The following is a 14,816-nucleotide window of genomic DNA, read 5'->3' as shown; positions in this document are numbered from 1 at the left end:
TAGGCACTTCTCGCTAAATCCGGATTAAACATGATAAAATGACTAGAAAAACGCGCCAATGCCACTTTCGGTCACTCGGCAAACCATCGTCCAAGCGAAAGCTAAGTGTTTAAGAAAAGCCAAACAGCCAAAGTAGCGCGAAATTATCAAGCGACAACATTGTTCCCCATACTTGCCGGTCCAGTGCTCCGCTCTCATGCGTGCACAACGCGCACTTCGTCGGGCTGGGTACCGTCTCCGCCCCATCGTGTAAACAGGAAAGTGTTTTATGTCATGGCTATGAGATTAAGAGACTCTTGCCTGTGCGGGTCACTGGTCCCAAGACAACTCCCGGCCAGACAGCATAATTTCTCGACAACCCTTTTAAGTTGGAGTGGAAAGTTATATTGTGACAGACTGGCGAATAGCTCTCTACCTGTCCACTCTTGTGAGTCATTAGGTAACCCCTATAGCCAAGTCCAACACCAACAGACCGAGAGCCGTCGTTTGATTGCTAATATTAAAACGATAAGGTTATCTGTTGTTCATTGAAATAGAAATGTCAACAAAGATATTGTCGATGGATGTTTGCAGAATTATCTCTGAGTTATTTATTTTTCGCCACAAAGTAGTCTACTAGACAGGAAGATTGTCGGCTTTCCTTGCGATGATAAGGCCAGACGTAAAAAAATAATTAACATTAAAATTACATAACTAATTTGGACAGCTCTAGATTTGGGAGTTGAATTATGTGAAGGAAACTGTAGCATAAGCTAAACATAAACACACACTCTTCGATGTCGAGTTTGAATGCGAAGTTTAAAATTCAGATTTCAGTAAGTCATTAAGAAACATCTCAAATAGCCTATATCAAGACTGTTGATACAATTAATGATTCAGTCACATGCAGTTTTTAAAAGGCAATTAACTTTTTTGCCTGCATAAATATTCCTTGTATCCTACTATGTCGCCCAACAGGTTTTCAGAACATCTTTCCCTTACAATTATCAAAATAAATTAAAAAAATAAACTAACTTTAATTTTGACCGTAGAAATATAGCTTAAGGGGTATTTTAGCCTTATGTTATACACACACACACAGTTGCTAATCTGTACAAAGAAAGTAATTACTGACGCAATGACAGAAAACTGTAACCATATCAAATTTAAGAAACGCCTGTTATGATCATATACGTTTTTACCTAGATGGTCCACCATCCTTACACCAACCAGTCGGCATCACTGTTGTGATAGAACGTAGCTTTAAACCAGATTGACACCAAGACGGAAAATAGAAATTGTAGCCAGCAGGCCATCTATGAGGCTCTGACATTAACCAACACTGGTATATGACGGTTCGTCTTTGATCTTCTTACAGCCCCTTAAATGGTGAACATATTGTCGAATATTATGAATCCTCCCCCCTCCAAATAATTCGACATCAATAGTAGGCCTATAATTGCAACGTCATGTACTGTCATAAGCCCCATAAAATGTCGACTGTACATTTGTATCCAGTTTTTGTAAAGGTGCTATAGATAGCCTACTAATACTATAACTCTCGGAAAATGAGTCAAGGAGCCTAAATGCAACGCTCACTAATAGGCCTTTCTTTTGAATAATATAAGGATGTTTCAACACGCGAAAGAGACTATTTTAACTATAGGGCCTATAGGAATCAGTCACATTCTTCACTCTGTTTTGAGACACTCTGGGTTGGCTCTCAAATCCTTAAACCTAGCGAAAACAATTAGTGTGATTAGAAGACGTTGTTAGACCACTTAGATCATTACACTGTCAGGTGGTTAATCCTGCGTTTGCAAACACAACACATTTGGTCAATCATCTCTCTCATGTAGGCCTTAACATCCAAATCCCAATAAACATAAAGTGTAACTGGAAATGTATATTTCCATATAAAATCTGTATGAGGTCATGGATTGTTCAGCAAGCAGGCTGTTTAAACTCTAAAGTAAAAAATAACTTTTATACCAAAATCTTTGTGATCAAAATATTTTCACTGAAGATTCAGCTGAAGTCTGAATTCATTTTTTGGTCAAAACGAGTCTGAATAACATTTTTCTCAGTACAGGAGATGTAGTAGGCCTCCCGCACTGGGTCTGTACTGTATCACACATCTTATGTGTTGCTTTTACAATAGCAATGCTCACTTTAAACCTTTTTAATTAGCTTCAAACAGCAGGAGATGATACTGAATCAGAACTGGCTTGTGAGATTTTCATTGTCTATTCTGAGTCCATATTAGTCATGGGTCTCTCAGCTTTCCACAGAAATGTGCGTATGTGATACAGTAAAACACTGTGGATTGCTTGCTTTCATTTGGACATAATCGACCGTACTTGGATTGTGAGGGATTGGCACAGGGACCACCGAGGCGGTTCCATTTGCTCTGATACAGCTTTGCACACTAACTGGCTCTGACACAATAGAAGAAGTAGAGAACACTGTGGTCCAGGCACTGGATGCTATGTGCTATACCGTTCCCCTGGAATGCCTGGTGGTTCATGGGCTCATTTCCCTTGAACAAGGCAGAGGCACTTTGTGGAGAAGCCATGCATTACATGCTTCAGATGAACACAATCCAGCATGACGCATAATTGGCGATGTGGAGTCCTTCCGATAGCTCCCAGCAATTATGCATTACCAACAGGTTGTGTAGGGAGACAGACTGTGCTATGTTGTCCGTCTTCATCTGTATGTGATCATCATTTTGCAAGTTGTCATTATTACAATGTTGTGTTAACTATGGTGTTTATTTAAGCTATAAATTACAGTTTGTCTTGATTGCTCCAGTTTGACAGTGCCTGGGCTTGTCTGGTGTAATGTGAAACAGTTAAGAATACACATACATATTCACAATTTAATTGTACAATCTCTTTGATGTCAATCTTGATGTCAATGTTCTTTTTCACCCATATTTTTCCATATCCAGTTGGATGTAATTAGATACACTCTGTGTACTGTATATGTATTGAAACAATATAGAAATTACTTTTTGTGAATCATTTCCCAGACACATCTAATGTTGTTCATTCATTCATTCACTCACTCATTCATTCGGACACACAATCAGTCTGTCAGTCATTCACTCAAGTAAAGAGTTCAAGTTGCCTAAAAGCAATACAGAGCTATGAAGCATCCTAGATAAGGCTGTGGCGTCCTATTGAGCCATCCACTGTGACCATTTGTTGCTGCCTTGTTTCTCTAATTGTATGTAAAGTATCCCCTCCATTGTTGCTGAAGGACTCTGTCTTGCTTTTTGCTCTCCCATCTCTCACGCACTCACCCACTCACTCATTCATTCATTCATTCATTCATTACATATGCTCACTTATTCTTGGGTGAGGATCCTCTCCGTCTATGAAATAATCATATTTTAGGACCCACATTATGCCAAGGAAAAGTTATTGCATATACAACTTGGAAATTATAAAAGGAAGTATTCCATCTAACGCAACCCCCTTTAAGAATACAAGCAAGGAGGGTTTGTGTGGCGGGTTGGGGGTATACACAAAGAGAGCACTGATTTCCAAAAGGGGCCAGCTATTGACTGACAATGGCCAGACGCTGTGGCTCAGATAAAAACATTAGGAAGAAAGGGGGGGGGGGGGGGGGGGGAATCAGTAAATGAGATTTGTTGTCGAATCTGGCGAGGGACATCAATGCTAAATTAATTTCTGCTTGTCAGCTTTAGACGCCATTGTGTACGTGGACTAATCTGGAGAGAATGGTACATCTTATCGAGAAAAGGCCTGGGAACCATGTGCCTCACTGTTGAATCTTAAACTTGAACTATTACAGGACAGCCAGTGCTGCTGATAATTCCACCACTAGCACCACCACATCCTACTGGATGCCTGCAGAGTTCAAAACAAGCACAGCCATAAGGCTGTGAGATGCATATACGGACGCTCTTTCAGCAGTTTATATGTGGCAAGTGGTCCATCACAAACGCAACTGCAAAACAGCAGTGTGGAGACTATTTAATTTGGAATGTTCCCCTTGCCAGAAATGGTGTTTAAACAGCTGGGCTTGATGGGACAAGTTTGATGTACATCAACAAGGGCCCATTAACTTTTACTATCGATGCGCATGTTCTTATGGTGATACACTTACTTTGCATATTTATACCTTATAAGATGATTATCCAGCATAATGTGAGGCAATGTGTGAAGCTGCACTGTAGATATGAATGTTCTTGTACAATTAAGCACTGCAGTCTTAACATGTGTACATGTAAAAAAAAAAAACTAAGCTATTTCATCAGGCTGCTGGTTTTATGAGGATTAACTTTTTTGCGGAAAGAGTTTATGTTTTCCAGGATATATCACAGATAACTTATTACCGCAGGCTGTATGCTATTTCATATCTGGAGAAAGTCTAAAACATGACTAAAACTGATGCTTGAATCATGACACGGGCGCCTGAGGCTGACTGTAGGCGGTGTTTAAAACAAAAAACTGTTACCGGGCATCATCGTGAGAACTCTGTGTGTTAGTGCTCAGTTTATGCATATCATCTCGGATGTTTTCACGCTGAGGCATGTTAAACTAATATTTCCCATACCATCTGATTTTAAATCAGTAAACAATGGATATGATATTCATTTGTTGGCTGTAGAGCCGCATACGTGTAGACTAGTGTGCATGGTATAAAATATTTTCGGCAAAAATAGGTAGTGTGCCTTCGCCAGGCAAGCTTGAACTACTTGCCACCCCTTTACGCGAAAAGCACGTGTGTAGGTTACACGGAACCAGTTACGCATCATTCTTGCATAGATCATTCAGTACAAAACTAAATGTATGTTTATTAATGTGTTAACTTTAAAGAATATACACCAGTAAATGAGGGTGAAACGAGAGGTGAGTTTTTGGATCTATATAGCCTACAGTATTTGTGGGTTCACTATTCGGTTACATACAGAGATGTAATAGAAACTAGAACAGGCGGATTTCAAGTTTAAAAAGTTAACGCCAGTGGAATAGCTGTGTATCTACTCACTTCATATACAGGGTTGGTATAGGGAAGGTATGTCTGTGTACAATGTTAGGGAGGCTACTTTGAAGCCATAGCTTTGCAGGCTAACAATTACTTCATACTGGAAGACGTTGAAATACAGCAAAGCTTCCCAAGGGAGAAATATTGTTTGGTTAACTAAAGCTAAGAAAACAGTAGTTAAAAATACTGATCAAATTGACAATGTGTATGTGATACGAATTGAATTGAATGTATGCAACAAGTGCCCACTTGGTCACAGGTTACATAAACCAATAGATAAATAAATAAATAAAATACCCCACTATTCATAGGGAAGTGCAAGGAATGTCAGCTTTGGTGACAATGTCCATCAGTCAAACCCCTGCCCTCCATAACTACAGTCCAGGTATGTGTATTGCACCAAACCGGATTACTCAGTCAGCTAGGTAACATCTAAAATGCATGCAACAACTTCCCTGAACATTTGCACATGCACTACACAAAGTTCAAGTGTGTGGTGGTGGCTGTCGGATAAAGCATTGCCTGGGCATGCCTTCACAGCGGTCAGGATGAAAGAAAACAGGGGGTGGGGTTGGTCAAAGGGGATTCAATTACAGTAGGAAAGCAATGTTAACAAAAAAAAAATACGTATTCATTCTTTTCTTTTTCTAATTCATATTTTGAATTTTCAGTAAGTAAAGTTTCAGTTAAACTTCTTGAATCACTATCCAAATGTATATATAGTTAAACTACCAGAAAGCTAGTGTAAAATGTAGCTAAACTACTAGTTTAATGATGTAGTCCACTACTCCCTAACACTGTGTCTGTGGTAGGGGGGCTACATGAAACACATGGTCGGTGTGACCAGAAATATTATCCAGACATGATTCCCGGGGCCTGTCCCTTTGGGTGAAGAGGGGGCGGAGAGTTATGGACATGTACGTTCGCCATTTGTTGAGCCCATCTGCATGTCCGCTGTTGGACATGCGGCATGAAATATTCAGGGTCCAGTGGAAACTGATCTGATCATTTGGAGAATTTTTTTTTTCTCCCCCCTGCTGGTCATCTCTCTATGGATTTGTCCCCGAGCTGCCAGAAAAGGTGAAATATTGACTCTCTTTGGGTGATCAAGTGTAGAGTCATGCTCACAGGCCAATCTGTCTGACTGAGCATCGGGGGAGGCCACATCCCTCATCCCTCAACCACAACACACTGTTTCAATTGAAAAAATAAATGAAATAGGATGACAGTAATAAGAATAATAATGATAACAACAACCACCATAACAACAACAATAACAATAATAATAAGGAGAAGTAGTAGTAGTAGTAGTAGTTGTAGAAGTAGTACCTTTAGATAGTTTCCAATGTAATAGACCTGTCAACTGCATAATGTCTTTTTCTTTTGATTTAAAATTCAATACAAGAGATCATGCATGTTGAGTATGGATTGGCTGTGGATTGCCTAATTCATTTAAATGTAAGAAATTCAGGATTTAGTTAAAGCATTGAATGTAATATTTCTATACTGAATGTTTCTGTTCAATCTGATCTATTATGTTACAATCTGTATGTTTTCGAAGAGTAGAATTTGATTACTGTAAATGTTTATTTCTTCCTCTCAAAACAGTGACCATATGGATAGTAGATGAGTAAATGAGCACACACACACACACACACACACACGCACACACACACACACATACACACACACACACACACACACACACACACACACACACACACAGGCACTCACACTCACACACACACTCACACTCACATCCACACACACACACTTACTCTCTCTCTTTCTCTCACCCAACATTTCCATACATTTTCTCAGGCACCAATAACATATGAGCCTTTCATCAAAGGGCAAGTTTAAAAAACACTCAGAAATATGTCAAAACTCCTACGCCCACACATTCACTTACACCCCCCCCCACACACACTCCCCAACACACACACACAGCGCACACACCTCCACACTTTGACACACGCACACACATACATACACACACGCACACACACACACACGTACAATCAGAAATCACCCAAACGGCATTGTCCACCTACCCACAGTGCAGTGGTAGTTACGTGCTCTCCTAAATGTCTGCGGCTCTCGGCCTGGCTTCCCCTGCACACTCGCTAAACCAGAAACAATCTGAGGAAACTGGAAACAATCATAGGCAGGCTCCAGCGAGTAACGAAGAAGGGGGAAAAAAACAGACAGAAAGAAAGAGAGAAAGAGAGAGAGAGACAGAGAGAGAGAGAGAGAGAGAGAGAGAGGGAGAAAAGACTTGCCAGGGCTGTCTTTCACTTCCACTCGCTGCTGTGGACTGATGAAAGATCAATGGCGGGCCCAGGCTGCCTGCACACCCCTCCTGTGCATGAGGAAACAGGCCAATAAAAAAATAGAGATGGGAAAAGCCTCCCTACTTTTTTTGTGGGACAAAGGGAGATTCAAATGGAGAGGAGGACATGTTTTTTCAAAAGAATGCGGACTCCTTACCCAACCCACCCCACAAACCACCCTACCGCCCCACCGCCCCCCCCTCTGTCTACCCCTGTTCGACCCGACCTACCGTCACAGAAAGGGCTAGGGCATAGGGCTTTACGTAACAGACATATTAAAGATTTCCACGGATGGGAACGGTGCATGCAGAGTGCACGTCTTCTCTGCTCCGCTTGCCCCCAGACTCCCACTCCTCCCCGTCCCGCTCGGGGTATGAAGAGGGTCTAATGGACTGGGGGCACTGCCTCGACGCAAAACATGCGGCATCAGACAAACAAATCAAGTTAATTCTCTGCCGCTGCCATCGCGGGGCAAAAAAACACACTCAAAAGAGAAATAAATATATAAAATAAAATATGAGGGGCTGGCTCCAGCAGGCCCCAGCCCCAGAGAGGAGGGGTGAACTAGGTTTCCCAGGGAGGTGCAGGGTTTACGGGTACGAGCAAGGCCCCCACCGTTCCCCTAACAACCAAAGGCAGTGCTGCCCCTTCTGGATGGAATGTGGGGGAGTAGAAAGACAGAGAGAGAAAGAGAGAGAGAGAGAGAGAGGGAGAGGGAGAGAGGGGGGGGGGGAGTGGCGGGGAGTACCTCCAAAACAAACCTCAGAAACCTTCACGCGCCAATCATCCTTCACTCTCTGTGTTTAAATCACTGCGGAGGGATTACACGTGAAAACAAACACGCCATTATGCATGTAAAACACCACGCTTTGTCCATTCCAATTTTAACCCTTCGCTGGCCCCAGTCTGCGGGGAGCCAATTACGCTCGCTGCACACCGTTCGACTAGATCTTCAAAGGCTCTCCGCGACTCAGACGCTGTGTTTGTTTTACCAAGTGCCATGCGATAGAAGGGATGATACATTTGTTATTTTTGGGCTGGCCCTTGGCCTCTGCATGGTGCGGCGCGGCGTGGCGCACTTCTGGCATATGATGGTTTCTTTTGAAGAGCGCGTACAGTCCTTCTAAGATGCCAAAACACCCCATGTGATTTCCCCCAAGCGAGGATCCTCTCGCCCAGTCCAGAAACGCTTCAAGCAACGAAGATGTCGACAGTGAGTAGAGCCCTGCCTTACATGTACCAACACCACTCATAACAGACTGAAGGGGGGGAAAGGGGAACAGAAACGCCATGCTGAGAGGGATTTCGACAGAAAACTATCTGCAGTATTTCTATTCCACAGTCAGACATATTTATTTGCCAAGCCTACGGAGAAGCGACTCTAATCTTTAGATTGCATTCCTGTGTGTGCGCAATAAGTTCTTTACGGCAATACGTCAGGGCGAAAGAACAGATTTTGTCAGGTGGAAACTGGGGGTTCGTGAGTTCACATACAGTTCAGGTTGGAGCATTCCGGACAGTCTTTGCATTACCATACAGAATCTCTCTCTCTCTCTCTCTCTCTCTCTCTCTCTCTCTCTCTCTCTCTCTCTCTCTCTCTCTCTCCCTTACCAGGCTCCTGCTGCTTAAATTTGCTTAGTACTCCCTGCTCAAACAGCAGTGCGTTGATTCCATCATAGAAGCGAATGGGGGAGCTGGTCCACTTGGTTCACTTGCTCACTTATTCCATTCTAGCTCTAGAAATGAAAGTGGACTGAAAGCTCTGAGAATGAGTGAGTGTGTGTGTTTGTGTGTGTGTGTGTGTGTGTGTGTGTGTGTGTGTGTGTGTGTGTGTATGTGTGTGTGTGCGAACATGTGTGTTTGTGTGCCATCTCACAAATTTGAAAGTACAAATTATTGCTCTAAAACAAAAAATGGAATCCTGTTAAGAAAGTGTTTAAATGTAAGCTGAAGAGATAACACAGTCAAACCTTCTTCGACATACATCTCACAATTCCATCCTTTAAGTTCTGCCCAGTTCCTAGTCTACAGCTGTCATCTATAAACATACAGTATGTGAGAAACGTGGTGTGAGTAAACTCTGTTGTGTTTTGGGGATCTCTTCTACGTTCTCAATGGTCAGACATTGATCTGCTGAGGCAACTGGTTGACTGTAATAAGAAGTCAGTTACATTTGAAGTAATCTTTTACTGGTTAGCTAATCATAGTGTTATTGATGGTTTAATACCCACAATGTTATTTTGTGTTTAGCTTTAGCTTAGTACACCGGATAGACCAGATATTTTTTTTCAGATATTTTTTTTCTATTTAGTTTTCTCTTACAGTTGCAATATCTTACAGCTCTGTGGTCAGTCTCAAATGTACAGTTAATCAGTACAATGAGCATTGTCCCAACGCAAAAAGTATTTTTAGGACTAATTAGTTAAGAGTTTTTTTTATGTATTAACAGGATGAAGGGCTCTGGGATGTTTTTCAAAGAGGTTTTGTTTTTGCTGCTGAGTCTTAGTCCTATTTCTGTAGAATGAAATAGAATAAGCTGGCCAGCAGGCATCTCTGGAAAAAGATGCTATTGATTTTTGATTATTTAAAACATCTCCACTGACTCTTCAGAAGAATCCATTGCAAATGACCAGTCTCAAAATACTACACATCCGCTCAGGTAAACCTAATATGAGAGGTCTGCATTCACTGAACACTAATTGTATGCGCTTTGGGTTTTAAGAGGCCGGGGTCTGAATGTAAAACAGCACACCTCTATCTATACATTCATACCCACACTGCAAGAGCTGGCCGGTTGCCTTCCATCTTTCTAATGAGTCGAATGATTGGAGGCCTGCTAGAATTACATTACTGCGCTTTGGAAAAATGGTTTCATCTTTGTTCAGGTAATTATGAGTAGAATACTTGAAAGGAATTATGGATTTTTCTGTGAAACACACCTTGAAGCATGCTGATATGCTGAACAGGAGAAGTGTTCAGGTTACAACGTGATGAATTGCAAAAAAGCCAGGTTTCAAATGCAGGTGCAAACCGTATCTCATACATGTATACATTTAATTGCAAGGCAAGTTGTTGGTTCTCCATGTCAGACAAATATAAACTCGTCACGACAATGTTTAACCAGAACATCTCTTTATAAATGAATACACTAGTTTAAGCATTTCAGGCACACACACACATACACAGAGAGAGAGAGAGATAGAGAGAGAGAGAGAGAGAGAGAGAGAGAGAGAGAGAGAGAGAGAGAGAGAGCGAGAGAAAGTTCTCAGTGAACCATAATGAAGCCAAATGCAGAGCTCCCCAAACATCATCTCCCAACCTCATACAGCATGTCACAGCAAATACTACTATCATAAACTCATGTCATTTGGCGAACATGTCTGAGCTGATAGCTGATAAACCATAACTCTCTCATAACAGTTTGTTCAGTAACAATCTGCCGTTATTCTTGTGGTCTTCAATCTTTGCCGAACAGAGCTTGAAAATTGGACATCTCTCTGCCAAGCTGAGGTGGCAGAAGTGCTGTATTGTAAACAGATGTGCCCGGGTGAGTGCCTGTGTGATGTGCCTCTTCTCATCACGACTCGCACGCCGACTCTGTGTGATCTGAGGATGAACATCGAGCCTCATAGATGCAGGCCCACACCCCGTCTCTCAGCTTGGCTACAACACAGGAAATGACCATATGGGGGCGGTTTTTGTTATCATTTATTTATGTAATTAAAAAAATGGTTTCCAGTTTTCCATAAAGCAGGCTCAAAGCTTAAGGAGAAAGGGAGAGAAAAAGAGCAAGAAAGAGAGAGAGAGAGAGAGAGAGAGAGAGAGAGAGAGAGTTGTACCTCTGTCAGTGTTGACGATGGTTTTTAAATCCATCTCCGAGCCAGTCAATAACTTTCATGGCAAAGGGGGCAGGACTTGGTCGTCATGTAGCCGCTGGAAGTATATCCGTACCGACAGAGAAAAGCAGTGAGGAAAATCAGGAAGGAGTCATTGAAGTGTTAGTTGAAGTTGACTTCTGGCGGCCATGACGTTTGCGTGTACTTTGTAAAGAGGAAAACGACTTGACGGAGACTCTCTATTGCCTTCCTGTCATCGGCAGCGTGCGGTGAAGTGTATTAAATGTTTTAGTTCGTATAATTCGATTAAATGTATGCAGAGGGCTTTGCTGTGGCCGCATTCCAACTCAGCTCCAGCAATTGAACAGGATATGGAAATTGAAATGGAATTTTATTTACTGAATGGGTATTCCTCAGTCCAGTTTTGTTTCTGACTCTGTGCCAGAAATATATAAATAATAAACTGGCAACATCAAAGGGCATGCCTTGATTGGCTACATATGCACCAATATAATATGATTGCTAGGATTCCCAGTAGTGGCGTGGTTCTGGAGAGACATGAAAAAATTATTTGGTTTTATTTATAATTATTTTTGACGAACGAGAAGTCACTGCATATCGGATGTCCTTCAAAATAATGAAGTTCATTTCAGAATTGCTTGTATGCTTGCTTTTATCGTACTGAAGGCCCAAATCGAAAGCTTCAAACCTCTAGCCTTAAGTCAGTCTGTGTTTTGATGCTCTCTCTGTTTCTTGCTGTCTGTAAGCAATATCTTTAAGTGTCATGCAGTGGACCTGATTCAGCAACCAGGAAGGCTAACAAGGTAAACATGTCAACGACAAAGCAAGAGACCCGGCCCTCTGTGGGAAATTAGCGTTTAATGGTAGACTCGCTGTGCACTAAAGTGGATTGGACAGCGTCTTATTCTTTGTGCAGGCTAGACTGCATAATGCTCCTTTTTATACAGATCCCTTTACGTACATGACATGATTATTATGTGTATAAGCAGGTTTGCCAGGTCATATGCAAATACATATGTGTTTGGGTGGCTATGGTAGAATAGTTGAAACTGAAGGTTGTTTTCATGCCCTAATCTGTGCTGACTGAAATGGCTAGCTGATGATTGTACTATAAACCTTAATGTATTTTTAAACAGCAGTGGGCTTGGGAACAGATCTTGCCCAGAACTGGGCCTCATTCGACCAGATCTGGGCCTCACCATCAGCGGCTGTTTTGGTTGCTGCTTCCCTTTTTCTCTTCTCCTCCGTCTGACTTTGGTTGAACTGCTGTAAATATTCACAGTTGAAATAATTGTAATTGTTTTGTGCTAAAATTCTAAAATTGTGTTTATAATTCAATGTAACTGAAAGAGAATTCAACAATTTTCAGAGATTCTAAACGAGTGTTGAAATAGGTGTGAGGACCTGCCACGTCCATTAATTCTGAAGCTGGTCTTGTTTTGAGTATTTAGGTTCTTTTGGGTCATCATTATCCCTTCCTGAGACCAGTTTCCATTTCAAGTTTTCCATTTTCCCTTTTGAAATGCTGTTCTCCTTTGGAGAGCAAAATGTTACAGAACTCACTAAACGCACAGCTCAAAGCTGTTTGGTGAGATTTGGTGAGGTTTTCAGGTTTGGCGACCGTTATGTAGTTGTGCAGACACACTCTTTCATATGGAAAAAGGAAAAAAAAAACATTCTCTGCTGACATGGGCCTCGAGAATAATCAAGCAAAACCACTTTCACTTGCCATTCCATTTAGCTAATTACAACAAAGCCAGACGTCGTCATTCCGTATTGAGTTATGCATGAAAATAGGCAAGATAACGATCAAACTGCAGATAACATTCAGGTTTCACTCCTGTTGTTGTTGGTCTGAAAACACTTACCTAACTCAACTCCAGGGCATCATTTAAATAACTGTCATAACTGAATCCTTAGGCCTACCTGCAGGTCGCTGTTGTGCAGTTAGGATCTGTGGCTTTGGGTTAGATTAGTTATTTGAACACATTTATACTTGTATGTGTCATGTCAGTTTTGATGTCTTTTTATTGTTGATGTTCTCAGTCTTTCAAATACTTGAATTTTCCCTTTGGCTATCTGTTCCTGTATGCAACTAGTTTTGTTTCAGCAGCATTGTTCTCCATTAGTATTCTGCTTCTGGAATGTGTTTCTGTGTGTGTGTGTGTGTGTGTGTGTGTGTGTGTGTGTGTGTGTGTGTGTGTGTGTGTGTGTGTGTGTGTGTGTGTGTTTGTGCATAGGTGCTTTTCCAGTGCAGGAACTTGGGGCACTTACCAGTTCAGCCTTTCTGAGTCTATTGCGGTGCAGGAACTACGGACATACAAGTGACCTAGCCTAATGTTTTGCTCCTCAATTGCAATATCAATTCTGGGCACAACAAAATAATGATATATTTCTCCAGTGGCAGCACGAACATTACACCGTTAAACCAAACATTTTCTAGATAACGTTAGGATTACATCAAGGTTGAATTTTGCTATAACGTCGCTAACACTTGATTAAATGGCTTCACGGCATCTGTAATTACTTGATAAATGAACATACCAGCACTGCTATGATTAATTAAAGTCTATACTTCAGCTGATATTTTGCTTCTGTTGATTCAGTGACTGTAACCTCAACAACCTCCACTGCGTTGGATACAATTTGTTTGTGTCACCGAACCTTTGGTGTAGCTGGTTTTAGAATCTCTACAGGGACAGTTCCTGCAGTGGAAAACTGCTTTAAGGTGCCCCCCCCCCCCCCCCCCCCCCCAAATGGCCTGTGAGTTCCTGCAGTTGGCCCTGTGTGTGTATGTGTGTGTGTGTGTGATTACTGGTTCTGGTTTTTGTGCGAGCATGTGTATGTATGAGAATGGGTTAGGTTCTGGTATTTGTGTGTGTGTGTGTGTGTGTGTGTGTGTGTGTGTGTGTGTGTGTGTGTGTGTGTGTGTGTGTGTGTGTGTGTGTGTGTGTGTGTGTTGTCTAAGGTGCTCTGTGTGTGTGTGACTGGCCAGGCCTGGGTCACATCTGTTTGTCATGTTATCACGTTAGCCCTTGCAGGAGCCACTGCTGGCTGGAGAGAGGGCCCACTCAGCGGTGCTTATTTCCTAATTGCATTTCTTCATTAATTCATTTTTCCTCCCACTTCTCTCTCTCTCTCCTTCTCTCTGTTTCTTTCCCTCTATCTATCTATCTTTCGCTAATCTCTCTCTGCTTTTCTCTCTCTCACTTTGCTCTTGCTTTCATGCATGCACAGATGCACACACACACACACACACACACACACACACAAACACACACTCACACACACACACCGTCTAACTTATTTGTGTACAACTCTACTCCACCCCCCCATCCTTTTGCAGTCTTTAGGTAGCACTGCCTGACCTTTCGACAGAGGCTATAGACACAGAGACAACGCATGCTTGCCAACCCCCCTCCTCCCCGTCCCTCCCGTCCCCAAGCCACCACCCCACAGACGTACTCCGACATCCCCCTCCCACTCCCACTATGCGTCCGTCTCCTCTCGGAGGTCCTAATGGAGTTAGTGTAATGTCCACTCCAGTGCCTGTCGTAAAACTGATTTGGAGCTAAATGTTTCGCAGCCCACCTCTCCAGCTTTGCCAAAAAGGGACACGAGAGAGAGG

This window comes from Sprattus sprattus (assembly GCF_963457725.1).
Source record: "Sprattus sprattus genome assembly, chromosome: 11".
Lineage (NCBI taxonomy): Eukaryota > Metazoa > Chordata > Actinopteri > Clupeiformes > Clupeidae > Sprattus > Sprattus sprattus.
Note: the sequence above shows the minus strand (reverse complement) of the source record.